The 18,245-nt window shown below is 37.3% G+C and overlaps 1 protein-coding gene across 1 annotated transcript in view; it reads left to right on the top strand.

Annotated features, from left to right (window-relative positions):
* Window positions 1–3,344: 3,344 nt before the first annotated feature.
* fignl2 (fidgetin like 2) overlaps window positions 3,345–18,245 on the top strand; it is a 32,442-nt gene continuing 17,541 nt past the window's right edge. The window contains exon 1 of the mRNA XM_055188881.2: window positions 3,345–3,523. The gene's annotated coding sequence lies outside the window, so the exon portion shown is untranslated. The remainder of the gene's footprint in view (window positions 3,524–18,245) is intronic.

The raw sequence follows: 18,245 nt of genomic DNA, 5'->3' as shown, positions 1-18,245 counted from the left end.
GCTTGTTAGGAGTGCCACAGTCCAGTTTGTCAACTCTTCCATTCAAAAGTAAACCTGGACTGCATGGTGACAATCTAGACATGACTTTGTTAAATAAGATGGATCTATTACACAATTTGTGACAGAGCCCAAAGCTTGTCAGAACCTGTATGGCCAGATCTAAAATAAAGCCTGGGGACACTTCACTGTAGGTCATGCAAGTTTAGTACTTTTTTTGCCTGATATAACCGCATGTATTCCCAGGTGAAAAAGTAGTACACTTCCAAAGTGTACTTAAAGTGCTTTTTTTCGCACACTAATTTTGTAAAATTCATCTTTACTGCTTCTTAAGATGTCCTTAAGATCATCTAAGTGTACTTCACTGTGCTATTTTGAGACATCATGAATATGAACTAAAATGCATGAGTTAACACTTGTATTAAAGGAATAGTCCATTTTCTAAAAAAAGGAATCCAGATAATTTACTCACCACCATGTCATCCAAAATGTTGATGTCTTTCTTTGTTCAGTCGAGAAGAAATTATGTTTTTTGAGGAAAACATTGCAGGATTTTTCTTATTTTAATGGACTTTAATAGAGCCCAACGCTAAATACTTAACTCAACACTTAACAGTTTTTTTCAACGGAGTTTCAAAGGACTATAAACGATCCAAAACGAAGCATAAGGGTCTTATCTAGCAAAACAATTGTCATTTTTGACAAAAAAAATAAAAAATGCACTTTTATACCACAACTTCTCGTCTTCCCCGGTCCGGTGATTCGCCAGTGCGACCTAACTTAAATGCATAGTGACGTAGAGAGGTCACGTGTTACATATATGAAACGCACATTTGCGGACCATTGTAAACAATAAACTGACACAAAGACATTAATTAGTATCATTCCACATACAACAACGTTGGAACGGTCCTCTTTCTCCACACTTTAAACACTGGGGCGTAGTTTCGCGTTCGTCCTCTGTGACCTCTTGACGTCATGGCGTATTGCGTGAGTTCACGCTGGCGTATCACAGGACCGGGGAAGACGAGAAGTTGTGGTTTAAAAGTGCATATTTTTTAATTTTCTTGTCAAAAATGACAATCGTTTTGCTAGATAAGACCCTTATGCCTCGTTTGGAATCGTTTATAGTCCTTTGAAACTCCGTTGAAAAAAACTGTTAAGTGTTGGGCTCTATTAAAGTCCATTAAAATGAGAAAAATCCTGCAATGTTTCCCCCAAAAAACACAATCTCTTCTCGACCGAACAAAGAAAGACATCAACACCCTGGATGACATGGTGGTGAGGAAACCATCTGGACCTTTCCTTCAAGAAAATTGACTATTCCTTTAAACTTGAACTCAACTTTCATACAAAGACGGGTTCAAGTTCACCACAAGTGGTACGTAAATAAATTTTTTAGCACAGTTTAGTTTATATTTATGGTGTCTCAAATAGCAAAGTGAAGTACACTTAGATGATCTTAAGAACATCTTAAGAAGTACTAAAGATGAATTTTTAGTATATTAAGTAAAATTAATGTGTGAAAATAAAGCACTTTAAGTACACTATGGTAGTGTACTACTTCTTCACCTGGGTTCCTGTGTACAAGCAAGGTATTTTTTTCTTTATCCATAACTTAAAATAGCAAATAGTAATTGAAGCATTTATTTAATTGTATTTTGTGAAGCCTAGGTGTTTGTATTTTCTAAAGTCTATTTTCACTTCTGTATCAGATTATTCAAGACAAACATGAAAATCCTTCTCTTTATAAGTGGCTTTTGCTCTAAAGTAAATGTTTTAAGCTCCGTGTGTTGTGGGGGTTGCCATTGAGCCATCTGTTTGTGTGATCAGGTTGTTTCTGGATCCACCGGTCCAGTCTGACGAAAGAAGCGCATTCCTCTGACTGATATAGAGCTTGTAGATGCTGCATCTCTGGGTTCCAGCGCAAATGCAATTACGGCAGCCTTACAATGTCACGGCAGACACGACCCTGACAGGGGCTAAAGAATGAGCAGTTTAGAGATTGAATTATCCTGCCGCAGCCCCTCTGCCTCTGTCTAGGGTGTGAGGGATGATATAGAGCTGTCTAGAGCTTAGCTGCATCTAATTTTCTCTCCCTCGCTCTTTTTATGTATATCTGTACGGGCCAACCCTTTAATATATATTAATGGTATATTTACCCCAAAAATTCTGTCATCGTTTAATCACCCTCATATTGTTTCAGACCTGACGGTTTTTAAGCAGAACACAAAAAGTTATCACTCGAGCTCCTAAAAGCACAAAAATACATAAATATGAAAAGAAATATTTAAAAAATCACCCTGTGATGTTTATCTTCTGGTTATCTTAAGCCCTGATGCTGAAATTTTAAAATGTGGCTCTGTGCTTTTCTTGCCTTTCATTATGCATGACATTTCCACTGGTGAGATTTTGTAACTGAATCGCTCAATCCTTGACATCGATTTTTGCATTTGTAATTGGGCTACACTCTTAAAGGAAAACACCACCATTTTTTTATATTTTACTAGTTCTTACCTCCACTTAGACAAATTAATCCCTATCTTTTTCAACGCGTACACTTAATTTTTGTACAGCGTGTCTTGACTGTGTTAGCATTTAGCCTAGCCCCATTCATTCCTATGGCTCCAAACAAAAAGTTTATTTTGTACTCGTGTAACTACTCATGTAACAGTCTTTTTTTATGTAACAGTCTTTAAATAGGTAAAACATAGAAGTGTTTGGTGGCTTCTAAATTCATCCCTGTTTGGATCCTAACGAATGAATGGGGTTAGGCTAAATCCTAACACATTCACAACACGCTGTACAAAGATTAAGTGCACGCATTGATAAAAGATAGATATGTATTAATTTGTCAAAGTTGAGTTAAGAACATAGTAAAATATTTTAAAAAGTGGTGTTTTCCTTTAAAAATTAAGGTTCTTCAAGGTTTTTTGCCACAAAATAACCACCTCTGCCCTAACTTTTGAAAGTCTTTAGACCATTTATTCACTACCTAAAGAACCTTTTGTGCAACAGAAAGGTTTTGGGGATGTTAAAGCTTTTTTTATGGAACCATTCAGCCCAACAAAAGCCATTTTTGTAACCTTTATTTTTAAAGTTCTTAAAAAATAATGAGATTTAAATCTGTTTCTCACACAAAATTATGGTTTAGAGTTGAAACACAGCACACGGGTAATAAATTAGATACTTTTGTGGTCATTTTTGAAGCATGGCCTGTCAGTAATTCACAAGGTTTATTCTTTTGTGTTTTACAAAAAAATGGCCATGCATGTTTTTCAAACAACATAAAGGTGTGCAAGTAATTTTATAATTTTTATGCTTATCTGTGCTTTTGTTTTGTGCTTTTTTTAATTAAAGCTCCCTACAATCTTCTAAAAGAGTTTTGGGCTTTTACCGGACTGCACAAAGGCAGACAGAAAATGCAGAGAATAGATGTCAACAGCATTCAAAAATATTGCCCGTATATGACAACCACAGCTGAATATTTCCGAGCAGTCATGCCATCTGCTAGGCCACCACACAGGTAAACACATCGCATTCCCAGTATATCTCAAGTTTCATGCGCCTTCGTTCTATTTAAGAAGCAATTACTGTCATATTATTTAAGACTGGACAGCAGCCAGGAGCCACAGTATTGGGCAAAAACCTACGCTAATGAATTTGCGCCTCACCACTGACAGAAATCAATGCATGGTTTCTCTATGCTGTAAGTATGCTTACAGTAAAAACCTCCCTTCCTTCACAGTTACAGTCTCTGCCTCATTTTACTGTACACTCTCTATAGCATACATTGCACTTTTACAGATAAATTAATACTTTTACAATGGCTCTTATAATTTTTCCACTGTAGAGCACATGAGTCATTGAAATGGTAATATCAGCAATGAATTAAAGGTGAAGGGTAAAAGGACAGAAGAAACCTCCAATGTTACTTTGCCTATATCAGGAAAAAGAAATCACTCACCATAACAAACCATTTAGCAGGACAGTACATGTGCCAGTACACTGAAAAAATCTGTGTATCAATTTGTATTTTTGTGTATGCACAAACTGATAAACAGAGAATAGTTAGGGATGATGTGTAGGTTGTGTGTGTATGTAAAAGCTAATCATTTAGACAGTGTAACCTTGAAACAATACCATCATAGATTTATTAATGTTGAGAAAGGAGTGCATGCTGGAGAATTATGGAGTATGTTATGTGTTGAAAGATGTTGTTTGTGAATGTGCTCTATGTGCCATTCTGCATTTTACACTTTCGTTCGATATGATATTGTATAACAGTACATAAATTCACAATAGCAGCCTTTCATAACACTGAAATCACACAGACTCACAGTAGATGTTATGTGTAATTGACAGAGCTTTGCATATAAAGGAAACATTATAAGGCCTAAATATATGCTTTGATTAAATGTATTAAAGTGCACCTACACTGAAAAAAAGTATTCATTCAATTTACACATTTTTTAAAGGTACGGTTGCAATCAATTTATTTAAAAGACAAGTTCTGTATTTTACACGTAAAGCCCTGTTTTCAGATTGTTTATGATGAAATTGAATGGTTTTGACTGAATTTTGGACATATGATGCTGGCCCGAGAATTTTCGGTTTCTGTTGTATGACCCCACCACCTCTACAATGGCTGTATAGATGCACTGGAACAATCCTTCCTAAAATGCAGTAAACCTTCGTTTACAAAGACAGAAACTCACCGAGTGGTCAGGGGTGTTCACTGATATGCTCACACAAAAATTGCTGCAAAAGATGCTTTCCAACAGGTGTTTTAGCATTCGTTGTAAACTTGTGGACCTATTTTTCCAAACGCCTCACACCCGTATATTCTTCCGCTGAGAGCTTGAATAATAGACACTCCAGCTCAGTTGGTGGCAATAATCCACCTTTGCCAATGCAAGAATACAAACAACATTCCCGGCGTCGAGTAATACCGTACCTCACAGCACATCTAATACAAGTCAATGGAGTTGGACAAAAATTACGATAAAACCTGTTGGAAAGCGTCTTTTGTAGCGATTTTTGTGTCAGCATATCAGTTTACACCCCTGACCACTCGGTTCCATTTCATCATAAACAATCTGAAAACAGGGCTTTAAGTGTAAAATACCGAACTTGTCCTTTAAGCTATGTTTAAACAAACCAAAAAAGAAAAGTAAAAAAAGTAAATGTAGCTTAAATAAATTGATTGCAAACACTAACCACTTAAAAGATGAGTAAATGGAATGAATAATTTTTTTCAGTGTATTATGTCCTTTTTACAAGATGTAATACAAGTCTCCGGTGTGCCCAGAATGTGTCTGTAACATTTCAGCTCAAAATACCCCACAGATAATTTATTATAGACAATAGTTTCTGGACAGAGTACAACTTGCTGAGGGTGGAAACTATAGTAATGAAGGACTGTAAGTGGGCGTGGCTTTATCAGTGTGACCCCACATTGATAAGAGAATCAAAACGGCATGTCTTTTGAGACTTGCTTTGGTTTAATAGGGATTTAAAAACAAGGAGCGGGTGTTTTTTATTGTAAGGTGGTTGTGTTCACACACTGCCAACACACATTATGTCCAAAAACCTTGTTAAAGTGGATTTTGCATAGTAGGTTCCCTTTTAAGCCAAATTCTGACCTTTTTTAAAAGTACTTTGACTTTTGGCTAATAGCCTAAATAATGCAAAATCCCAACTAATTATTTTTTAATTATATGTCATAAAACTGTTTCTTTGGTTTTAAATTAGATTTGGACTTCTGGAGCCCACTGTACAGTAAAAGCCACCGACAACCACTGTCATAAATAAAAATGCTTTGAGACTTATTTAACAGGGAACACCGATGCGGCCACTTAATGACAAAGATCTTTTTCAGTGCTGTCTAAGCTTAGCATTAAAAGACTGGACTCTAACCCAGTGATGGCACTTTAGGGAGCTGATGAAGAGGGCGGGGAGCACTAATAGATTCTCAGCTGTGCCAAAATGGATCCTATCTCCTCCCAGGCTGCTGCGTTGTCCCTGTATTTGTGGATAAAATAAATTATTGATGGATAGCTGATCGGGAACTCAATTACCGGCAGATTACTGGGAAAGGCGGACACAAGGAAAACCAAGGACTGATTGAATTAGCACCCGAGCGTGGAGAGAAAGTGTCCTTCAGAGTCGGCCCTCCTTTCAGGACCACATAGAGAACCCAAATGCCGGGGCCCATTGCTGTCAACTCGTGTGTCTTTCTTCATGTGCCAAGTCTTTTCGGGAAAATTTGCTAAACAAATAGTAATTTCCTTTGGGCTAAATGTACAAATTGTAGTTTCCTTTGGGCTAAATTTACAAAATTATTGCTGTGGGTGTCTTGATATGATAAAGTGTAAAATCTTCTGTAAATTGGAAAATAAAGTTTTTAGATTTTGATAAACAAAGAGACAGTTTAGTATAAGATAAATAATAAATCCTTAAGATTATGTACTTATCGAACAACCAAATTTGTGCTATATTATCAAGACAATATATCATCATAACAAGATGATATTTAAAACACTTTCAGATCAGCTGATGCCCAGCTGATGTCTGACCAACGACCACCGGCCGAACCAGTTTAATCCCAAATTACCCGTTCACATACCTCAATAGTATTTATATTTATAAATATATATGTAACTCTCTCATGGGTTTTTCTCCTCCTAGGAGTTTTCCCCCTAGACTAGCAGGAGGGTTTTTCTCCTATGGAGGTTTATCATCAGGCTTTGTATTTAACTGCAAAATTTATGCAAAATAGATATTTCTAAATAGTAAAAAATTCTGCATATGTAAAAAAACACAAAATAATAGCTTTCTTGCTTGTTTCAGACAGGACCACACGCGTTTGAAGGTCTGAACGTCCTTGATCAGAATAAAAATGTCAGTGAAGCTCACAATATGAGGGCATTACAGCTTGTGAGTGTTTATATGTCGCCGCATGCGCGTGTGTGCTATGTGCATGGACATGTTAACATGCATTTACATGCATAGACCGTGGCACATCTGTTGAATATGTCGTCTGCCACTGCTGCCATTTTGAGATTCAATATAAAGCAACAATGAGACAGACGTGGGCTCAAAATATATGTGCATAAATATTGGCATTTATAGGAATCTCATTCATATAACATGATGCATTGAATTGGAATCCTGCCTTCCAAGGAAAGAAGCTATTATAAAGTTAATGTGGGCTCGGGATGGAGAGCTAGGAGCTGAATTGGGTGCATTTATCTTTTTCTGTTGGTCAGCAATGGAAAGAAAAAGTTCAAGAGAAAAAGGTTGCTGATACAGAGGAACACCTTTATTGGACAGATCAATTTGCTTCAGTCATCATCAGACACTTTTTACTGATGCAGGGAGGGAGCTATGTGTTCCTCTCTCGGTATCCAGGGTCAAATTCTGTCCATTTGGAGTTCAATATATGGTTTGCATCAAGTTTCTAGCCGTATTTTAAGTCCAGGTTAGCCTTTACTTTTAGGTTTTTTAGCAAAAAGGAAAAACAAAACGCAGAATGAGCACACCTGTTTGTGGCCATTGAAATTGCTCTTTTGCTTTGTCTGCTACACATTCTGGAATATACAGAGACTTTCTTGAGGGTTTAGTGAGTGCTCTAATGTTCAAATAAATACACATTTATTGATAGACTATAAAGAATACGCTGATGTCAGCTTTACTGACAGCCTTTAGCCAGCAGGCTCCAGGAGTATGGCTCACCACCACAGTTTTCAATACCGTGTGTGTGGGTTTGTATCCCAGCATCTCTGTTTCTCTCTCCAGACGCCGTTCTGGCTCCAGCTGCACCCCCCAGTGTTTTTGCCTGTTCAATTTATTGCACCTTCAGGCTCTCTGCATGAGTCAAACCTTGCCCCGCTAGAGATATTGTACTCGCGTCAATCAGACTTTTCATATTTGTCCTTGGTGCTATGGAAATATATTCAGCCGCACATACTCCGACCATTGATCACAGCCGATTAACGCTTTGAATCAGATAAACGTCTGACAGAGGAATTAGTTTATTTTGCTAACCAAATCTATTTCTGATCAATACGTTGGGCGATGTTGTGCACTTAAACTATCAATCACAGAGAAACAGAAAGGAAATCAACAAAGTTTGATAATGCTGTGGTATGCTTTTAAAATCTGTTTAAACAATGTAAGCACCTTGAACATTAAGCAGAGATGGTTTGTGCCTTATTTGCCAGGTACAATGACATTGATCAAGTGAATAGTGACTGTGGACTTCATGAATCATGCATCTGTATGTGATCTGGAATGTGTCCATCCCTGTCCGTGACTCATCCGTGCTAACTCAGAGCTTTAGCTATATTTAGAGTTCCTGACATCAAGCACTGTTAAGGGAAGAGCTGATGGAAAGTTATCCCGACACAACGGGCAATTCAAGGTTTGAATAGACAGAGGAGCTCAAGTGACATATGGAGAGTTGCAGAGGCCCAAAAGTTATTGTTCACATGTTGCCCCCGACAAAAAAGATAAAAAATCTGTGCATGCCTAAAAACGTGTTAAAGGGACACTCAATTTTCTTTGAAAGTAGGCTCATTTTCCAGCTCCCCTAGAGTTCAACATTAAATTTGTACCATTTTGGAATCCATTCAGCCGATTTCCGGGTCTGGTGGTACCACTTTTAGCATAGCTTAGCATAACATTGAATCTGATTAGACCATTAGCTTCGCTCTTAAAAATGACCAAAGAGTTTTGATTTTTTTTCCTATTTAAAACTTGACTCTTCTATAGTTACATCGTGTACTAAGACAGACGGAAATTAAAAGTTGCGATTTTCTAGGCTGATATGGCTAAGAACTATATTCTGGCATAATAATCAAGCAGGCGCAATGATATTACACAGTGCCCGATAATAGTCCCCTGCTATTGAAAGTAACCAAGGGGACTATTTTCGGGCGCTGTGTAGGATTTAATAAATAAAATTTTAGGATTAAATAAGAAAAATATCAAAACTTTTTGGTTATTTTTTAGCGCGATGCTAATGGTCTAATCAGATTCAATGGATTATGCTAAGCTATGCTAAAAGTTGTACCACCAGACCCAGAGATCAGCTGAATGGATTCCAAAACTGTAAAAACATAATGTTTCACTCTAGGGGAGCTGGAAAATTAGCATATTTTCAAAAAAAGTGGAGTGTACATTTAACATCAACAAAGCCTAATGCTGCGTTTACACCAACCGCGTTTCAGGCGTCAAAATCGTGTCTACCACGCCTAGTTTGTCGCTTGAACAGTTTGATAACATTGCCGTGTCAAGAGCAAAGTAGACGCGCGGAAAAATCCACCATTAGACACGCGTCAGAGGCTAAATCCGCTTCTTGTGGGAGGGGCAAGTGCTATGCGGTTTTCTGATTGCAAGATGACTGATGTTGATTGTGCATTTATCGAGAGAGTTACTGGTTTGTATTTAGTCACCTTACTATAGGGGGTAAATAAACGGCGCGGGTTGATAAAAATCACGTGACTCAAAAGTGAAAGGTGTATTTACAACTTACCAGGTTGCCCAATCTCCTCACTGACACTCTTCCAAGCGAGGTCCTTTTTATTCCTGTCTCTATAGAAATAAGAACTTGTGTCGTATAGCTCCGGGTGACTGCTTACGGACAATATCAAGCGTTCCTTCATGCTGAATGAGTGACTCCAGGCAGGGCTGCCGCCACAGCAGGCTTCTGATTGGTTAACGCGGTAAATTCCCCCAAAGTTCATATTTTTCAACTCTGGTGTCAACCGGCAATTCACGTCAAACGCAAAATGCACAAAAAGCACAATTTGCGTGTATCACGCGTACCGCGGCAGGTGCTCAATTCGGCGCATACGCGCAACTAGACGCGCGAATGAGGCGGAAACGTGTCTTCCGCGCCGTGCCAAACGCCTCATCCCCACCGCGAGACCTCCAGACGCGTGTCAATGCGTCTTCACATTGACTTAACATTGACATCACTCGCGCTTCACGCCTCTTACGCGGCTGGTGTAAACGCAGCATTACTGTTGCACACAATATTCTTTGTAGTAAAAATAAGTTTTGGAAAAAAATGCATTTGGTATACACTTTTATTTAATGCGACTTACAGTCCATTTAAGCTATCCATTTTATCACTATAGTTGAGATACAGAATTTTTTTTAAAACCTCTGACTTTTTATTTTTAAAAGTGTAATTAGAGACACAATTTTCCACTATTAGTACAACAACCAACTGGTCATTTGGTGACGTTTGGTGACGTTGACTAATATCTTTCTCTTATTACTCGTATTTAAAGCACCCTGCATTCCTTCTCATTTAGTTGAGCTCCGTTCAGCTATTTTTGTACGCAAGAGCATGTATTATGTAGAGAAACGTGTCTGATCCGGTTCAGTTGAACCCGAAACCGGTCTAATTATATATGGCTTCCTTAAGGCAGATTGTTTGTCTAAATATATAGTTTTGCACACCACTAATGCTAGAACAGTTTCTATAATAAATGACTTAATTCTGTATGTCAAAAATTAGGTAGGTGATTAGGGTGAGCATATTAACCAGTGTTTTCATATCACACCAAATGATTATTTTTTTTATACAATTACGATCTGTTTAGCCACACATGAACTGCAACAATCCGAGTGGTTAGCCGCAGTAACCAGAGTTTGGCCCTGCAGCTAGTGGATAAGCCCACTTCTGTCTTTAATTAAAGCTCTAAGCGTTCTCATCTGACTCCTCTTTCAGCTTTTGAAGAGCATTGCCACTTTAATCAAAGAACATTTAAAACCACATACTTCCCCTAAAGTCTTTGCGGGTAATATTAGAGTTTGCAATGATCCGACTCGCTTTTTTTCTAAGCTGGCTGGTTTTCTCAAAGCTATTAAATCCCAAAATTACCAGATATGAGTGGTGTCATCGAACGCTTTTGTTTAATACATTTCTCGCAATGGTTTTCCACTTGATTTTCACTGGCTCTTAGGCCACACAAGTCTAAATTTGACAGAGGCATGTATGTATTGCGTTTGGAATGGCATTAAAATCTAAATTCATCATAGGTGACCTTTTGTGTGCACAAAGGCCTGCTTGTACTGCCCTAAACGCCATGCCTGGGCCACACGGAAAGTTCATGTTTCTCTGTGGGCTGTGTCACATGTCCTATGCCAGATTAGCAGCCTTGCATGGACGTGACTAGACATCTGTGGGAAAGCAAGGTGTTAAAACAAAGCCTAGTTGGTTCCGCGGCTGATGGCACTTACATTGCAAAACTTGATCTTAGCTAGTGATCTGTTAGCTAGAGGAAATTTAACAATTACATTTATTCATTTTGCAGATGCTAAATCCAGAGTGGATTAAAAAACAACACAAAACATTTTTGTGGACAAATGTGAATCTCATAATCTAGTTTGATTTTACATTAATTTCAAACTTTGACATGACCTTACCCAGTCAATATGAAATAAATTTTCACAGGTCGGAGCCGATGGTGTGGGCAGCGCTTAGACAAGTGTTGCTTTCGCACTTTCGGTGACCCAAGTTCGATTCCCGGCTCGTGGTCATTGGCCGATCCCATACCCCTCTCTCCTCCCTATACTTTTCTGTCCTATCCTCACTTACTGTTAAATAAAAGCAAAAATGGCCAAAGAAATATGTATACAGTACTGTGCAAAAGTCTTAGGCCACCACCACCAGACTTGTTGTTTTAGAAGTTTTTATGTCCATCCATATTTGAAGAGTTTCGTTGCAAAACGAGATAAATCCGTTTTTTTTACATTTTTGTCAAAACATGTTTATTATTATGTTATCATGTTATTATTTTGTTTTATGGTGCTACTTAGCTGTATTTTTTAAGTTATGAAGGTTTAAATCAAAACAAACCAACTGCAGTTGAATTGATATTAATTGGAATGCACAACCAAACGAAACTCTTCATTTATTTTTCAATCTATTTTATTAAGATACATACAGAAAATACAGGAAATATGTACAAAAAAAATAAAAATGTAAATTTTCAGGACTAAATGTCTTCTTTAGGCATGGTCAGTGTTTAGTGTGACCTCTCTTGGCACTAAACATATCTTGAGCGTTTTTATTTCTTTAAAATTGGAGATTATGATTAAATTTTATAGGTTTAAGAAATCCTTCAGTTTCCTGCTATTGCTCAAGTGGAAGGGGAGTTTACCCTAAAAACTTGACACATCAGTTTACATTTTTATACGGTTTTTGCTACCCAATCTCACAAGGTTTCGTGATATAGTCATGTAATTTTTTTAATTCTTCTTTTCGTGATATTATCACGAATTCCCGAGTTTTTTCATGATCGTATAACAAATTCATGTTTTCATGTGATTATCACGTATTGTTACTCAACTGCTTTTTCCTATTTTTAAACCATTGTTTAGGGTTAGATTTGGTGCTTGCGCTGGTTTATACTATTTTTCTGATCTGCCTGCCATTAGGGTTAGAGTTGGGTTTGGGTAGGGATGTCATTTTATGTAAATCTAACTCTAAACCGAAGCGACAATGATAATCACACAAAAACAGGAATTTGTTATACGATCACGAAAAACGCGGAAATTCGTGATAATATCACAAAAAAAGAATAAAAAAATTATGTGACTATATAACGAACTTTCGTGAGACTGGGCTGAGTTTTTAATACTATATACACATTTCCTGTATTTTCTGGATGTATTCTATTAAAGAGACTGAGAAACAATTATATATGATCACTATTGCAAAAACAACAAATCAAATTCTGGCATGGTGGCCTAAGACTTTTGCACAGTACTATATATCTTTTTTTTTTTCAGAACATTCTTGACATTATGTACGATGATTTTAAATTTACATTTAGGCATTTAGCAGATGCTTTTATGCAAAGTGACTTACAAAGATTAGGAAACAATAAAGCGATATGTTATAGTACAAAAGGTGCTCATACCAAGATACAAGTTTTCACTATTTGACTTTAGTTAGGTTTTCATAGACTGGGTCTTAAAGGTTTTTCGATACCCTGGATGGCAATGGATATTAAAATCTGAAATCTATGACTTCTGAATAGATACTTTGGTATCTGGGCAAATCAGAGCTCACATGGACATCTTTTCTTGTCAGTCTTTTCAATGTCAGTCTTGCTTTCTGTTTCTCCATAAGCTCAGACTTTTAAAAACACAGAGCTTAAATCACTGAGTAACTGAGGAGCCACATTGCTGGATTTAACCCCAGTGTGCTGATCCCTCAGGCTGTTGCTTAATTCTCCAATTTTCAGCTGTTAGAGATAGAAAAGGAATAATAAACATTTGAAACTCCCAGCAATAATCCATCTGACCCCTCTCCCCTCCTCTATATGGACACTGAGGCTGAGCTAGAGTTTCACTCCGTCCTAATCTCAGCCAAAGACTCTGCACTCGCCCAACCTGCTAATGAAACCATATCAGCAAACTTCAGCAGCCTGAGTCTGATTATCACCACATTCATGTCTACCCCCACAATCTAACACATACACACTTTTGAAACTCAATGACAACTGTGTGTGTGGTGTGTGATAGCATTATGCATTTGGCACTTTTCAGGAAATATGTTAGAAACATATTTTTATCAAATCCTATAAAATTTTTCATTAGGTTACTTTTTTCAACAAATATTTTGGGGAATAGAAAAATCAAAGAATTTTTATTATCAATGTCAAAGTCTCAATTTTAAGGCTACACACTGTCATCATACGGTCAGGTTTCATTCAGATTATATAAAAATGTCAAAAATGTTATTTTTAAATGTTTGTGTCCTGTGTCGTTTTCTCAAAAGATATATTTTTTAAAACTCTGATCCAAATTTCATATCACTTACATACACCAAACTTTCCATGTTCATTTTTAGTTAAATTCTAAAGATTACCACAGAGGGATTTATTCACATAATGCTTATTGCATGATTTACATACCAATTTCTATTTAAAACACTGCAAAAATCCATGTTTAATACATGTGCATATAGTATTTTAAAAATGTATGCATTTAAAATGAAGGGTATCCAAAATAATTTCTGTATTGTTCTAAAATTAAATAACATTTTTGAACACATTTTAGGCATATGTAAATATTTGCATATTTATTGAGATTGTGTCCTATTTGCATATTTAATCACACTTTTTTTCTCGTGTTTTTTCCCTATTTTTAAATCATTGGGGTTGGGGTTAGATTTGGGGTTTGGGTTAGGATGTACTTTGGTTTCTACATGTTTTGTTCCGCTTTTAAAACTATTCTCGCCTGGAGTTGGGGTTTGCGTTAGGAAGGATGTCTAAAAATGTAACAGAAAGTGATTCTAACACCAACCCTAAGCGACAATGGTAAGAAAATAGGAGAAAACAATACATAAAATGAGACGAAAAAGAAAGTCGTGCTACAGACACAAAAACTATTTATAGAAATTTGTGCGAGTGATACGACAAAGACGTTTGTGCTACAGGCAAAAAAGCTGAATTTCGTGCCATGGACACAAATAAATTAATCACATTTTTTGTGACTATTACACGACTTTCCGTGAGATCAGTCTGGTTTAAAAATGTCCCTATTCACATGTAGTGTCTTGCCTTAAGGATTTTAAAGGAATAGTTTACCAAAATATGAAAATACTCTTATAATTTACTCAAACGTTCTTCAGGTGAACACAAACAAATCATTTTATATTAAGTAGGGTCAACATTGCAAAGCTCCAAAAAGCACATACATCTATGATTAGAAGTAATCCAGATGACCAGTGGGTAATAAATAGATGTGGAAAAGAAAAAATATATATATTTTGATCTTATTCAACAATTGATGTGTCGGATATCCATAGCAGCACAAAGATCAGTGTGATAATGTCATATATGACGGCACTATTCCTTTAAAAATTCAGTACCAATAGTATGGACATAATTGGCATTATAATGAACATAATAATATGGACATATTATTGATCAGGTATATAAATGTTTCTAGCATTATAAATTTGCATAAATTCCCAACATACTTGGATTATTACATTATAGTGAGTCATAGGACTGTACCCTTTTATACAGAATATCGAAATTTTACCACTTGACAGCTTGATTGACATAGCCTATCTGATATTCATTCAGCTACAGCAGAGAATGAACACGTGTCTTCAGGAGGGTCATTCTCTGCCTAATTATAGACTCATTTTATTTTAAGTGGTTGCTTGAAAAAAGCAGGACAATATTCCTTCTGCCAGCCCTGTGTTAACACACGGCAGTGTACAGCTGTCACGTAAGATGAGAGCCCGAAAAGTAGCCTATTAAACCGACTCCTGTCCGGGGCGAACAGTTAAAAATGTAAACTAACATAAATGGCCGAAGCCTATTAAGTCTTAAACGGAAAATCACCGGCGTGTCATCTTCATTAAAGGCTGTGTGAGAGTAGCTCTGCTCTTTTGCTCACATAATGAGTACCAGCGGGGGGTAAATGCAACGCTTGCAGTTTCTCATTCAACCAAATTACTTATTACCCTGATTCATCACATGGCCGTCATTTCTGCACCTGAACCTCCTTCACCATACTGGTGCGACACGAACAAGCTGCTTAACACGCGGAGAACTGGCATGAACTCTTACCCTGAGGTCAGATTGTGATTTTCAGTGTTTTGGGTCAATAGTAGTATGTCTCAATCCATGTTTGTGTTTAGATGCTCAGTACTTTTGTGCTTATAATGTAGTATGCCTAAAAAGATCACTAAAGAAAAATTACAATTGTGTATCTTTTATATCTCAGTGATTTCTTATAGACAGCAGTGAGTTCGGCTTTTTGAAGAAAATCTGATTTGTGATACCTTGTAAATAATGTGAAGTTTGTAAAATCAGTCGAAAGTCGAAAATTCCAATTTGATCTTAGCCAGTTCTCATCAATGCTAAGATAGCTACATAGCTCCTGAGCAATGGGGTTCTCTTAAAGGGACACTCCACCTTTTTTGAATATTTGCTCATTTTCCAGCTCCCCTAGAGTTAAACATTAGATTTTTTACTGTTTTGGAATCCATTCAGCCGATCTCCGGGTCTGGCGTTAGCACTTTTAGCATAGTTTAATCCATTGAATCTGATTAGACCATTAGCATAGCGCTTAAAAATAACCAGAGTTTTGATATTTTTCCTATTTAAAACTTGACTCTTCTGTAGTTACATCGTGTACTAAGGCCAACAGAAAAGTAAAAGTTGCGATTTTCTAGGCTGATATTGCTAGGAACTATACGCTTATTCCGGCGTAATATCAAGGACTTTGTTGCCATACTCTGGCTGTAGGCGCAATGATGTTACGCAGTGCCCGAAATAGTCCCCTGCCATTAAAAGTTACCAAGGGGATTATTTTCGGGCTAGTCATAATATCATTGCGCCTGCTGCAGCCATTTTAAAGAAGTTTTAAAAAGGAATAATATTCGAAACTCTTAGTTCATTTTTGAGCGTGATGCTACCGGTCTAATCAGATTCAATGGATTATGCTAAGCTATGCTAAAAGGGGACCCCCAGATCCAGAGATCAGCTGAATGGATTCCAAAACGGTAAAAATCAAATGTTTAACTCTAGAGGAGCTGGAAAATGAAATTCTTTTAAAGAAAGAACAACTTATGAACAATACAATTTTACTTTGTGGTTGTACTGGGTGGTACACTTTGAGCTGAGTTGATTTTATGAGTGACACCTGTCAAACTCACTCGTCCTTGTCTTTTTCTTTCTTTACATCTCTCTCTCTCTCTCTCTCTCTCTCTCTCTCTCTCTCTCTCTCTCTCTCTCTCTCTCTCTCTCCCTCTCTCTCTCTCATCTTTAAAGTAAGGCTGCTTTGTGGTCATTAGTGCTGTACTCAGCAGGCTTGCAGTAGCCAGACTGCTTGCCTCAGCGTTAATGTTTATTTTTTATCTTTTCTTGTAGGCTATAGAGTGATAGGTGAGCATCCTCATAAGGTCCTGCCAATCTACTCCCATACAATCACTATCCTGATATCAGTATAGCCTCCTACAAAACTACATCGCTCTTCCACAACGAAACAGCATTGCGAACTTACAGCATCTTACGTGGCATTGTGACCACCTGTACATACTGTAGTATACCCATTTCCACTTTTAAATGATGCTTAATAAAGGATAAAATGGCTGGTGATCATTTCACCCCAAGCTATGTGCTGAGCTACAGTTGTTTCCACTGGAATACAATTAAGAATAGTACTGGTTGAAGCTTTTTGTGAGGAAGTCCTTTTTGAACGGGGGTGGTGCTGAATGGTAGCATTGGGATAAAAGACCTTTGTTGGACAAAGGATAGTTTTATAGATGCTGATGGTGCAAGTTGCTGTGCAGAGTTGACTTGGTCACCGGCCGCACTGTTGGCTCTTTTTTCCTCACAGCACCATGCACAATGAGTCACGTGTGGTTGTTAATTTGGAAAGGATATAGCATTATGATGGAGATGTATGCCATCAATGATATCTGATGGATTTAGGAGCCTGTGTAACAAGAGCAGGATGCACAACGCAACTCTCTAAAAACAGATCCTCAGCTGTGCCGCAATGCTCCATACACAGACACAACTTCACCCACGCTTTACACCCCTCACAAATCGCTGATGAGCTCCAAAAATAAAAGCACAGGACTCCGGTGCACCTGTGAAAATGTAGGAGTCCATTCCTTTATGCCCCTCCCATGCTAACATGCTAAACGGTCAGTATGGCAGCTGCGGCCGTATCATGTGGTTATCGAATTTTGGGTTTTATGTTCACATTCTGATATTAAATTAAAATAATTTGGGAAGATAATGAGTATATATATCTTGTTTTCTTCTTTTTAGCAAAGCTGAAAGTCTTAAAGGGACAGTTCACCCAAAAATGAAAATTCTGTCATCATTTACTCACCCTCATGTTGTTGCAAACCTGTGTTAGTTTCTTTGTTCTGATGAACACAAGGGAAGATGTTTTGAGAAATGTTAGTAATCAAACAGTTTGTGGACCCCATTTACTTCCAGAGTATTATTTTTTCCTACTATGGGAGTGAATAGCGTCCACGAATGGTTTGGTTACTAACATTTCTCAAAATATCTTCCTTTCTGTTCATCAGAACAAAGAAATTTATACAGCTCTGAAACAACATGAGAGTGAGTAAATTATGACAGAACTTTCATTTTTGGGTTAACTGTCCTTTTAGGGGTCAACTTGGACTTTGGGGTTGATATAACTCTTCATGATCGAAGCTGATGAAAGTGTATTTAACAACT

This window comes from Misgurnus anguillicaudatus, chromosome 13, assembly GCF_027580225.2.
Source record: "Misgurnus anguillicaudatus chromosome 13, ASM2758022v2, whole genome shotgun sequence".
NCBI classification, from domain to species: Eukaryota; Metazoa; Chordata; class Actinopteri; order Cypriniformes; family Cobitidae; genus Misgurnus; species Misgurnus anguillicaudatus.
This window is presented reverse-complemented; position numbering and strand designations above follow the sequence as displayed.